Source organism: Spinacia oleracea, chromosome 1 (genome assembly GCF_020520425.1).
Source record: "Spinacia oleracea cultivar Varoflay chromosome 1, BTI_SOV_V1, whole genome shotgun sequence".
NCBI classification, from domain to species: domain Eukaryota; kingdom Viridiplantae; phylum Streptophyta; class Magnoliopsida; order Caryophyllales; family Amaranthaceae; genus Spinacia; species Spinacia oleracea.
In genome coordinates this window covers 37,977,049-37,988,326 of record NC_079487.1, presented here as the reverse complement: position 1 = coordinate 37,988,326, position 11,278 = coordinate 37,977,049, and the positions used below count along the sequence as shown (strand labels likewise).

Below are 11,278 nucleotides of genomic sequence, written 5' to 3'. Positions count from 1 at the left end.
GTTTTTTTTGAGAGAAAATTAAAACACACATCTTGCTCATAAAGTGCCGAAATTTTCTAGTACCTTAAGGGCGATTCTAGTTGGTCAATCTTAAGGCGGATCCGGACGTGCTGTGGACTATCTACGGAGGGACGACACTTGGAGTCCTAAAAGACTTGTTCTTGTTCGGTTCGGGCGCAGCTAGGGAGGGCACGCAAGAAAGAGTATGCATCTAAATTATGCTATATGATTATGTGTAAATAATATGTTGTCCTGGGTTAATGGTTGTTTCCGCATGATCTATGTAGTGTCATATGTATCATAACCTAACAGTGGTATCACGAGCCCCTTATTATTTTCATAATCTAAATTGAATGAACATGGTTAAATATTACAAATTTGCAAGAATTAAAAGGGGTGATTAATTTTCGTAATTGTTAATTAATTGCAAATTGCGTTTATTTAATTATATGTACGCAGTTTTTCGGCAGTTTCTTCATTACTCATCCGAAGTGAGTGATTTTTGTGTCAATTCCGCATGTAAAAGGCATTCTAAAATTTTGACAAAAATAGTTTTTTTCTGCCGAACCCAGAATTCTCAAATTCGAAGCCTAACTATGACTTTTCGAAGGTTTTAGTTTTTCGAATGCAAAATTTCGTAAATTTAAGATGTTAAATTAAATATTTGCGATTCTTGTTGATAAATCTTGAATTTTTGATTGACCTACTGCATATGTTTAACAAGTTTGAATGCCTAGTCTTGTTAATTATGCAATCTAATTTGTAATTATGATTAATTTGTTGAAAATTAGAATAATTTAGAATTAATTTGATTTTCATAATTAATTGTAATTTAATTAGAAACCTATGATTAAAAACCACCATAAAAATTGTAAATTTACGATAAATTTTAAATTTTTATGACCTAGACTTGAATCCATATCAATCGGAAATCAATTGGATAATAAATTTTCGATTTTTCGCCCTAAAATTATGAAATTAATAATATTTATTAATTTGTCATTAATTTTAAATATAAATTTTAAATTTTTATGCGATTCGTTCAAATAACTTGCACGCACGAAGCAATGGACGCTTCGTGTTACCCTTAAGGGTGTTGTATAATGCGGGCATGCGACGACGAGCAAGGGAGCTCGTCGCCCGTGCGGCACGAATGCAATGAGCAAGGGCGTAGTGCACGAGCACAAGGCAGCAGCCCTGCCTTGTGTCGTGTGCCACGAGCAATGAACGAATGGGCATGGGCCAAGGGCGAGCCAAGGCAGTCGCGTGTGGGCAGCAAGCGAGCTGCGCCACAACGCGCGCTGCCTCGCACAAGTACGCGCAGCCTCGCGCGCAGCGAGCGCAAGCTCGCGTGCCACGAGCGCTGCGCCCAGCACTACTCGCGCGCGCAGCGCGCGATGTCGCTCGCCCAGCGAGCGATGTCGCGCCCCAGCGAGCGATGGCTCGCGCGCACAGCGCGCGATGTCGCCCGCCCAGCGAGCGATGTCGCGCGCCCAGCGAGCGATCTCGCGCGCGCGCACTGCGAGCGATAGCTCGCGTGCGATGGGGCGCTGTGCGGAGGCTTGCGATAGGACAGCAGCAGCTATGCGACGAGCGCATGGGCTGCGCGCACATGGCCAGCAATGGCTGTGTGCGTACGGCCCATGGGCGTGCAACGCGTAGGGTGTTTTGCGTTACGATTAGATCGTTTTGAATGTTTAAATTGAAAATTTCAGTTCACGTAATTTTAATTAATTTTAAAATTAATAATTTGAATTAATTTCTTGGATTTTAATTTTGAATATTATAATTATAATAAATGTTATTTATTCTAATTATTTTACTAAAATTAAAATCATGAATTAATTTAAATGCGACTGAAATTAAATTAAACTTTTTGGATTCAATTATAAATTTATATGAGCTTTAAAATTTAATTAAATTTGTATGTTTCCGGTTAGACTAGAAATACAATTTTATGTTTAAAATTAGTAAAGCATATGAATTTATTGGTTTGAGTGGGAGCGCTTTTTAGTCATAAACTCTTGATTAGGTCTACAAATCCTTAAGGTTAAAACAACTCGATTAGAATTAATAAGGACTGAATAATTGGTAGATTATTGGTGCCCTTGATTAATTGCTGCAAATGTTTACGTGATGCATAATGTGTTTTACTAACCAGCTATGTGGGCCATTCATGATAATGAATGGGTGAATGGTATATATTGTATATGTACTGTTTTGCAGGTTATGAAGTGACTAGTATGGCCCAAATAGGATAGAAAATATGGTCTGCGTACCATTAATTTGAATGTAATTGGTCTAAAGTACCAAAGTTATTTTTCAATTCAAATATGGTCTGCGAACCATCAAATAGTTGTAATTAGTTATAGCTTATCCTATTTGAAGAAAATGGTGCCTCCCACGGAGATTTTCAAGACGGACTTTGAAGTCAAAGCTTCAAGATGAAGTCGGGCCATACTAGATCACAAATATCTTATGCATGTTTTAAGTTATTTATTGTTTTAAATATGTCTTAAAATGCATGAGATCATAAGCTTGATTATGTTGCATGATTAAGGATTTTAGTTCACTTAAAATCTAACCAACATAGTAAGAGCCTTAAGTTCCAAACTTAAAAATTGAGTTAAAAGGTGCCATGCCAAAATATACACTTGCTTGGATATCCTTTACATCAATCTAGTAATAGTTTTCGCTCAGCGAGGTGTTACTTATTGGTCCTAAAGGGGCAAGGTACACAAATAATTGTGAGTACATGTTAGTTTTGGTGAAACTCAACGATATAAGTAAGGAGTCCTTTTATGTCGTGGCAAATTCGATAGGTTTACCTAATAAGTTCTTAGACGTACCTATCAACCAAGAATAGTTTCTAGACTATTAGCAAAAGGCTTTTGCTTACCTAAGATGTTCTAGGATTAAGTCGACAAACTGTGCTTAGTTCTTCAATGATTTTAGGATCTTGGAATCATTTTATTCCCACCTGCCGGAACACATAACTTGAATAAAATGCTTAATAAACATTGAATTATGCATGTATGCTAGAATTTAAGTTTATTAAGAGAAACTGTGAATGGTTATTTATTTGTTTATTCTTTTCAATTGTAGTTTATAATATGGCAAACAACAATCAAAACATCATCATGGGTTCTGAGCTTATGGTCAAGCTGAACCTGACAAATTTTCTTGAATGGGAAGCTAAGCTAGTTGAAATAGTCAAACTCAATGGACTTGAGTATGTACTATCACATCCCATGCCAAGCTACTATGCCAGAGACATGACCCCTGAGAGATTTTACGCCTGGGATGCGGATCTCAAAAAGGTTATGAGTCTCATGCTGAACAATATCCCTGATGATTGGGCTAGAAGGTTTGTAGCCTATGAACCTTTTACGCTCATCAAGAATCTGAGGGATATCTGTCGTGGAAGTACGGAGGACAGGGACCTGAACGTCCATGAGTTGATTGAATCAATGTCTGGTCTAAAGGTTAGTTCTCCCAACAGGTGTTATAGGATGGAGGTCCAAGAAACACATGTTCAGCTCCTTCGCACTAAACAGAGGGTAGGCGTCCCACTGAGGTTCCATGTGGATCTTATGTGTTCATATTTTGATCGCCTAAGTCTAGTAGGAACACCAATAAGCGAAAGGATGGCAGTCTCTGTCTTGCTCAATTCACTACACAGTGGGTTTGGTCGCTTCAAGCAACAATACCTAAGTGAACCAAGAGAAGAAACAGTTGCAGAATTTATTCACCTTGTCAGAAAGGCTGAAATAGTACTGGACTGTGAAGCCAAAGATTTACTCAAGGCTAGAAAGAGACCATTCAAGAAAGGTGGAAAGTCCAAGGGCAATGCTGAATCAAAGCAGGACAAGTCCACATCAAGCTGTCTTTATTGTGATGGAATAGGCCATTACAAAAGAGAATGTCCAAAGCTAAAGGAAGATCAGAAGAACGGAACAGTCGTTCCATCTTCAGGTATTTTCGTTATAGACTGTATACTTGCTAATTCAACTTCTTGGGTATTAGATACAGGTTGTGGCTCACACTTATGTTCCAATCCACAGGGACTAAGAAGAAGTAGAAAGTTAAGCAAGGGTGAAGTCGACCTACGAGTGGGAAATGGAGCACGGATTGCTGCATTAGCTGTAGGAACTTACTATTTGTCGTTGCCCTCCGGGCTAGTTTTGGAACTGGAAGAATGTTTCCATGTTCCAAGTCTTACTAAAAACATCATTTCAGTTTCTTGCTTAGATGCTAAGGGATTTTCCTTTATAATAAAAGACAATAGTTGTTCGTTTTATTTTAAAGAGATGTTTTATGGATCTGCTAGATTAGTCAATGGACTTTATTTATTAGATCACGACAAACAAGTATATAACATAAATACCAAAAAGGCCAAAAAGGATGATTCAGATCTCACCTATCTGTGGCATTGTCGATTAGGCCATATAAACTTGAAACGCTTAGAAAGACTTCAAAGAGAAGGAATTCTAGAACCATTTGACTTAGAGGATTATGGTAAATGCGAATCATGTTTACTTGGCAAAATGACAAAGCAACCTTTCTCTAAAGTTAGAGAAAGAGCAAATGAACTATTGGGTTTAATCCATACAGATGTATGTGGACCAATGAGTACAAATGCTAGAGGTGGTTTCAGCTACTTTATCACTTTCACTGATGACTTCAGTAGGTATGGTTATGTCTACCTAATGAAGCATAAGTCTGAATCCTTTGACAAATTCAAGGAATTTCAGAGTGAAGTAGAGAATCAATTAGGCAAGAAGATTAAGGCACTGCGGTCTGATAGAGGCGGTGAATATCTGAGCTATGAATTTGATGACCATCTGAAAGAATGTGGAATTCTATCAGAATTGACTCCTCCTGGAACACCACAATGGAACGGTGTGTCAGAACGGAGGAACAGAACCTTGCTAGACATGGTCAGGTCAATGATGGGTCAGGCCGAACTTCCATTAGAATTTTGGGGACATGCACTAAATACAGCTGCACTCACTATAAATAGAGCTCCGTCTAAAGCTGTCGAAAAGACTCCATACGAATTATGGTTTGGAAAGCCTCCAAATGTGTCTTTTCTTAAGATTTGGGGATGTGAAGTATACGTCAAACGATTAATTTCAGACAAACTTCATCCAAAATCTGACAAATGTATCCTTGTGGGCTATCCAAAGGAAACAAAGGGGTATTACTTCTACAATACATCTGAGAACAAAGTGTTTGTTGCTCGAGATGGTGTCTTTTTGGAGAAGGATCACATTTCCAAAATGACAAGTGGGAGAAAAGTAGACCTCGAAGAAATTCGAGTCGAACAACAAACTCTAGAGAATGCTCAAGATGACATTCAGGATGAAACTCAGAGATCTTTAGAAGAATCTGGTGAGAATCATGGTCAATCTAGAAATGTTACCCCGCGTAGATCGCAAAGATATAGATCTCAACCGGAAAGGTACTTAGGTATTTTGACGAACGAGAGCTATGACGTTCTATTACTTGAAAGTGATGAACCTGCGACTTACAAGCAAGCTATGACGAGCCCTAGCTCCAAGCAGTGGCAAGAAGCCATGCAATCTGAATTAGACTCCATGTCTGAAAACCAAGTATGGGATTTGGTCGATTTGCCAGATGGCTACCAAGCCATTGGAAGCAAATGGGTTTTCAAACTGAAAAAGGACAAGGATGGGAAACTTGAAGTTTTCAAAGCTAGATTGGTTGCAAAAGGTTACAGGCAAGTCCACGGTGTGGATTACGATGAAACCTTTTCACCAGTTGCAATGCTAAAGTCTATTCGAATAATGTTAGCAATCGCTGCATATTACGATTACGAAATATGGCAGATGGATGTCAAAACTGCTTTCTTAAACGGCGTTTTAACAGAAACTGTGTTTATGACACAGCCTGAAGGTTTTGAGGATCCAAAGAATGCTAAAAAGGTATGCAAGCTAAAGAAGTCAATCTACGGATTGAAGCAGGCATCCAGGAGCTGGAATATACGTTTTGATGAAGCAGTCAGTGACTTTGGTTTCATCAAGAACGCGGACGAATCTTGTGTATACAAGAAGGTCAGTGGGAGCAAAATTGCTTTCCTAGTATTATATGTCGACGACATATTGCTTATCGGAAATGACATTCCTATGTTGAACTCTGTCAAGATTTGGCTTGGGAAATGTTTTTCGATGAAGGATCTAGGAGAAGCACAGTACATATTGGGCATCAAGATTTACAGAGATAGATCTAAAAAGATGATTGGACTTAGTCAAAGCACTTATATCAATAAGGTGCTTGATAGGTTCAAGATGGCGGACTCCAAGCGAGGCTACCTACCCATGTCTCATGGAATGACTCTAAGCAAGACTCAGTGCCCAAAAACACTTGATGAGCGTAGACGAATGAGTGGGATTCCATATGCATCATTGATTGGTTCAATAATGTATGCTATGATATGTACACGCCCGGATGTTGCGTACGCACTCAGTGCTACGAGCAGATACCAGTCAGACCCAGGAGAGGCGCATTGGACTGCTGCCAAGAACATTCTGAAGTACCTGAAAAGGCACAAAGATGACTTCCTGGTCTATGGTGGAGATGATGAATTAATTGTTAAAGGCTATACGGACGCAAGTTTCCAAACCGACAAAGATGATTTCAGATCACAGTCTGGGTTTGTCTTCTGCCTCAACGGAGGAGCAGTAAGCTGGAAAAGTGCTAAGCAAAGCACCATTGCGGATTCTACAACTGAAGCGGAGTACATTGCTGCACATGAAGCAGCAAAGGAAGCTATATGGCTAAGGAAGTTCATAGGAGAACTTGGTGTAGTCCCCTCCATTAAAGGACCAATAGCCCTGTATTGTGATAATAACGGAGCTATTGCACAGGCAAAAGAGCCTAGACACCACCAGAGAGTCAAGCATGTACTTCGTAGATTTCACCTTCTACGAGAGTTCGTTGAAAGAAAAGAAGTCGAGATAAGCAAAATTGGAACTGATGACAACATATCAGATCCATTAACTAAACCTCTGCCGCAAGCGAAGCACAACTCGCACACTGCAGCTATGGGAATCAAGCATATTGGAGAATGGCTTTGATGTCTCTGTTTAATGTTTTAAAGTTTTAGAGTTTAAATCTTTGTAAAACATTATTGGTTAATCATTCACAATAAATGAAAGAAATTCATTTTTCCATTTAATTTGTGGTTTATTAAATGATGAGTCCCTTCAATTTGACGATATATTCAAGATAGACTGTCAGGACCAGTCCTGTGACTAAGAAATGTCTATCAAGTGAACTTGAATGTCAAAGGTTGAAAATGGTCCCTAATTGGAGTTTTCTATAAAATTGGACGCATAGAAAACGTTAGACGATTAGAGTGCAAGATGACTAGTAGTTCTGTTTCTTGAACTATGTGGACATGGCAATGTCATAATCATTTGCATAGATACTTACTTTGGGAAGACTAGTATCGGACAAGACCTATGAAACTTTACTGTAAGAGATGAAAGTCTGTCATAAGTAAATTTCATTAAATTATTAGACACTAAATCCTCAATACCTGAGTGATTTGAGATTACTTGTTTGAGAACTGGTTGCTTTGACGTTGACCAACCGTCGCACCGTAAAAGGAGGCTATAAAGGCAACGCTCAGGTAATCACCTATCAAACGAAGTCTAATCTCAAGATCGCAAGATTGGGATTGTCCTCCCATAAATCGGGATGAGATGCTTAAAAGTTGTACAAGGCCACTCGGAGAGCTAGAAACTGTGAAATGCATGGCCGTGCTCGGATGAATCATAGGCTATGATTATCTGTTTATTTGATCAGTTGAACTCTGAAACCGAGGAACACCTCTGGACATAATAAGGATGACAACTCTTACCTTATGTTCAAGAGCAAGCATCGAGCGACAAAGGAATTAGGAAATGCACACTTGTCCCTAAGGACAAGTGGGAGACTGAAGGAAATAATGCCCTTGGTCCAAGTATGCATTCTATGTTAAGTCTAATAAATGCGGTTCAGTATTAATTAACAAGTTAATAATTCAGTGAGATCAAGTGAGCTGAATGCCTAGCTAGAGGCCGCTTCAGTTCAAGTGGAATTAATGATATTAATCCACAGCTTACTCTTGACTGAACCCGTAGGGTCACACAAATAGTACGTAAACGGATCAAGTATTTAATGGCATTAAATACTCCATCTATGAATATTCGGAACCGACGGATCTTGGTTTCAGTGGGAGCTAAGATCGTCACAGGCAAGAAATGAATACTCCGGAAACGATGATATTGCCGGAAACGGAAATATGGATCGTATCGGAAATATGAATATTATCCAAGTCGTAGATGTTGCCGGAAACGGAAACATGGTACGTATCGGAAAATATTATTGGAAATGGAAATATTACCAGAATCGGAAATATTACCGGAAACGGAAATATTAAATATTTGTTCGAAACGGAAATTAATTCCGGAATCGGAAATATTAAATATTGTTCGTATCGGAAATAGATTCCGGAAATGGAAATTTAATCGGAAGCGTATCGTACGAATTAGCATCGGACGAGGCTTGCCGGACGAAGGCCCAGCACGAAGCCGGGGCCAATCGCCCAGCAAGCATGCGCGCCACAAGCCCAGCCAAGGCAGCGCCCAGGCCTACCGCAAGGCAGGCCCAGCGCGCGCCAAGGGCCACGGCTGCGTGGGCCGTGCTACGCGGGCTGCTGCTCGCACGCGCATGGGCAGCCCTTGTGGCTGCCGTGTGTGTGTGAGTTTGTGCTCATGCGTGATTCCTGAATCTACAAGAGTCAGTGTATGATTAAATTTCTATTCCTAATTGGATAAATTAATTAAATAGAATTCATGTAGGATTCTAATTCCAATTAATTCGTATCCTACTAGGATTACGATTCCTTTTCCATAACTCTATAAATAAAGGCCTAGGGGTCATAATTTATACATAAGTTTCAAAGTATTCAAAAGTGAGTTTTTTTTGAGAGAAAATTAAAACACACATCTTGCTCATAAAGTGCCGAAATTTTCTAGTACCTTAAGGGCGATTCTAGTTGGTCAATCTTAAGGCGGATCCGGACGTGCTGTGGACTATCTACGGAGGGACGACACTTGGAGTCCTAAAAGACTTGTTCTTGTTCGGTTCGGGCGCAGCTAGGGAGGGCACGCAACAAAGAGTATGCATCTAAATTATGCTATATGATTATGTGTAAATAATATGTTGTCCTGGGTTAATGGTTGTTTCCGCATGATCTATGTAGTGTCATATGTATCATAACCTAACACAAAGCCACCCCTTTTGTGGGAAGAGTAATGAATCACCTCACGAACATCTCAAGCAATTCGAGCACTATTGTGACACAATCAAGCACAATGGTGTTACATCGGATTACGTGAGGTTGACATTGTTTCGGTTCTCTCTACTTGGGCGGGCAAGTGATTGGCTTGACAAGGAGGTCAAGCCCAACTCACTTCGCACTTGGACCGAGGTGACGAGTGCATTCTTAAACAAGTTCTATTCGCATGGGAAGACGACGGAGTGTCTCCACAAGATTCAATCCTTTGAGCAAAAGCGAGATGAGTCACTCTTCGAAGCTTGGGATCGTTTTAAGGAATACCAAAGGGAATGCCCTCACCATGGGATCCCTAAATGGTTGTTCCTCCAAACATTCTACTTGGGGTTGAGTCCAAGTTCGAAGACAAGTCTTGATGCGGGCGCGGGAGGCCCCATGATGAACAAAACCGAGGATCAAATAGAGGAAATCATTGAGGATGTAGTTCAAAACTACCAATCTTGGCATGTAGGCACAATGGATTATGATGGGAAAGGTAGGAGTGAAGATGGCAAGGGTTCGCTGTACGCCATAGAGCAAGCACGGATGATAGAGAAGCTTACCTCGCGCTTGGAGAAGCTTGAAAACACACCATTCGCGGGGAGAGCTTCGAGCCAACCGCCATCACCGTCTACAATCCCTCCTCCTTCGGCCACTCTTCTCTCTAAGGGGAAGAGCAAGGTTTTTTCTTATGGCTCAATGCCTCCGGGCACCTTCTTTTGCGAAAATTGCCAAGACTATAGTCATTCCCCCGATGCATGCCCCTTAGTTCATAACTCGTCATTTGTGGATTATGGCCCTTCGTATGAAGGCGAGTTTGATGTAGAGTATGCTAATGCCGTAAATGGAGGTCTAGGAATGATAACTCTAACAATCCTAATTTTGCTAGGCAACCTAGAGGGCCCTCCATGTATGGTCCCCACCAAGGCTATGGGCAAGGAAGTGGATATGATAGCCAAAATCGAGGTGGCTATAGAGCACAAGGCTATCAAAGCCAAGCGCCCTATGGTCAATCTCAAGGTTTTGGCAATCAAGGCCAATACAACCAAGGGAGTTATAATGCCAACCATCAAGGTGGAGGGGGTTATAACTACTCTTATGGGAAATTTAGGGGGTGCCTCAAGTGGCAATCAAGGCCAATACAACCAAGGGAGTTATAATGCCAACCATCAAGGTGGAGGGGGTTATAACTACTCTTATGGGAAATTTAGGGGTGCCTCAAGTGGGGGTTATCCTTATGGTGCATCTCAATTGCCACCTCCCGGATTCAACGGACCGAGGAACTTTGGCAACCAATATCAAGCAAACCTTAGTGGTTATGGCATTGCACCTCCACCACTCCCGCCTCTTAAGTCTAATCTTGAGGCTCTCATGGAGTCGTTTGTGGGGGCGCAAGCCAAGAAGAATGTCGAGTTTTAGGATGGATTCAAGCAATCCAACACTCACTTGAAGATGATTGAGACCCAACTTGCTCAACTAGCTAGCACTATCAAAGAGCCACAAGTGCATACAAGTCTCCCACCCCAAGGTCAACCTCCTAAGTAAATGTATGCAATCATGACAAGGAGTGGGAAGACTTTGGATGATGTTCCTAGAGCCAATGAGGATCCTAAGTCCAATGGGAAGGATTAAGAGGGAGTCGTTGAGTCTAGCGACAATGATGTGGTAGAAGAGGAGCCTCCTGAAGGAAATAATGCCCTTGGTCCAAGTATGCATATAATATTAAGTCTAATAAATGCGGTTCAGTATTAATTAACAAGTTAATAATTCAGTGAGATCAAGTGAGCTGAATGCCTAGCTAGAGGCCGCTTCAGTTCAAGTGGAATTAATTATATTAATCCACAGCTTACTCTTGACTCAACCCGTAGGGTCACACAAATAGTACGTAAACGGATCAAGCATTTAATGGCATTAAATACTCCATCTATGGAT

The 11,278-nt window shown here is 40.7% G+C and overlaps 1 pseudogene; it reads right to left on the bottom strand.

Moving 5' to 3' along the window:
- Positions 1–9,556: 9,556 nt before the first annotated feature.
- Positions 9,557–9,657, bottom strand: LOC130466548 (uncharacterized; annotated as a pseudogene).
- Between the last annotated feature and the right edge of the window lie 1,621 nt (positions 9,658–11,278).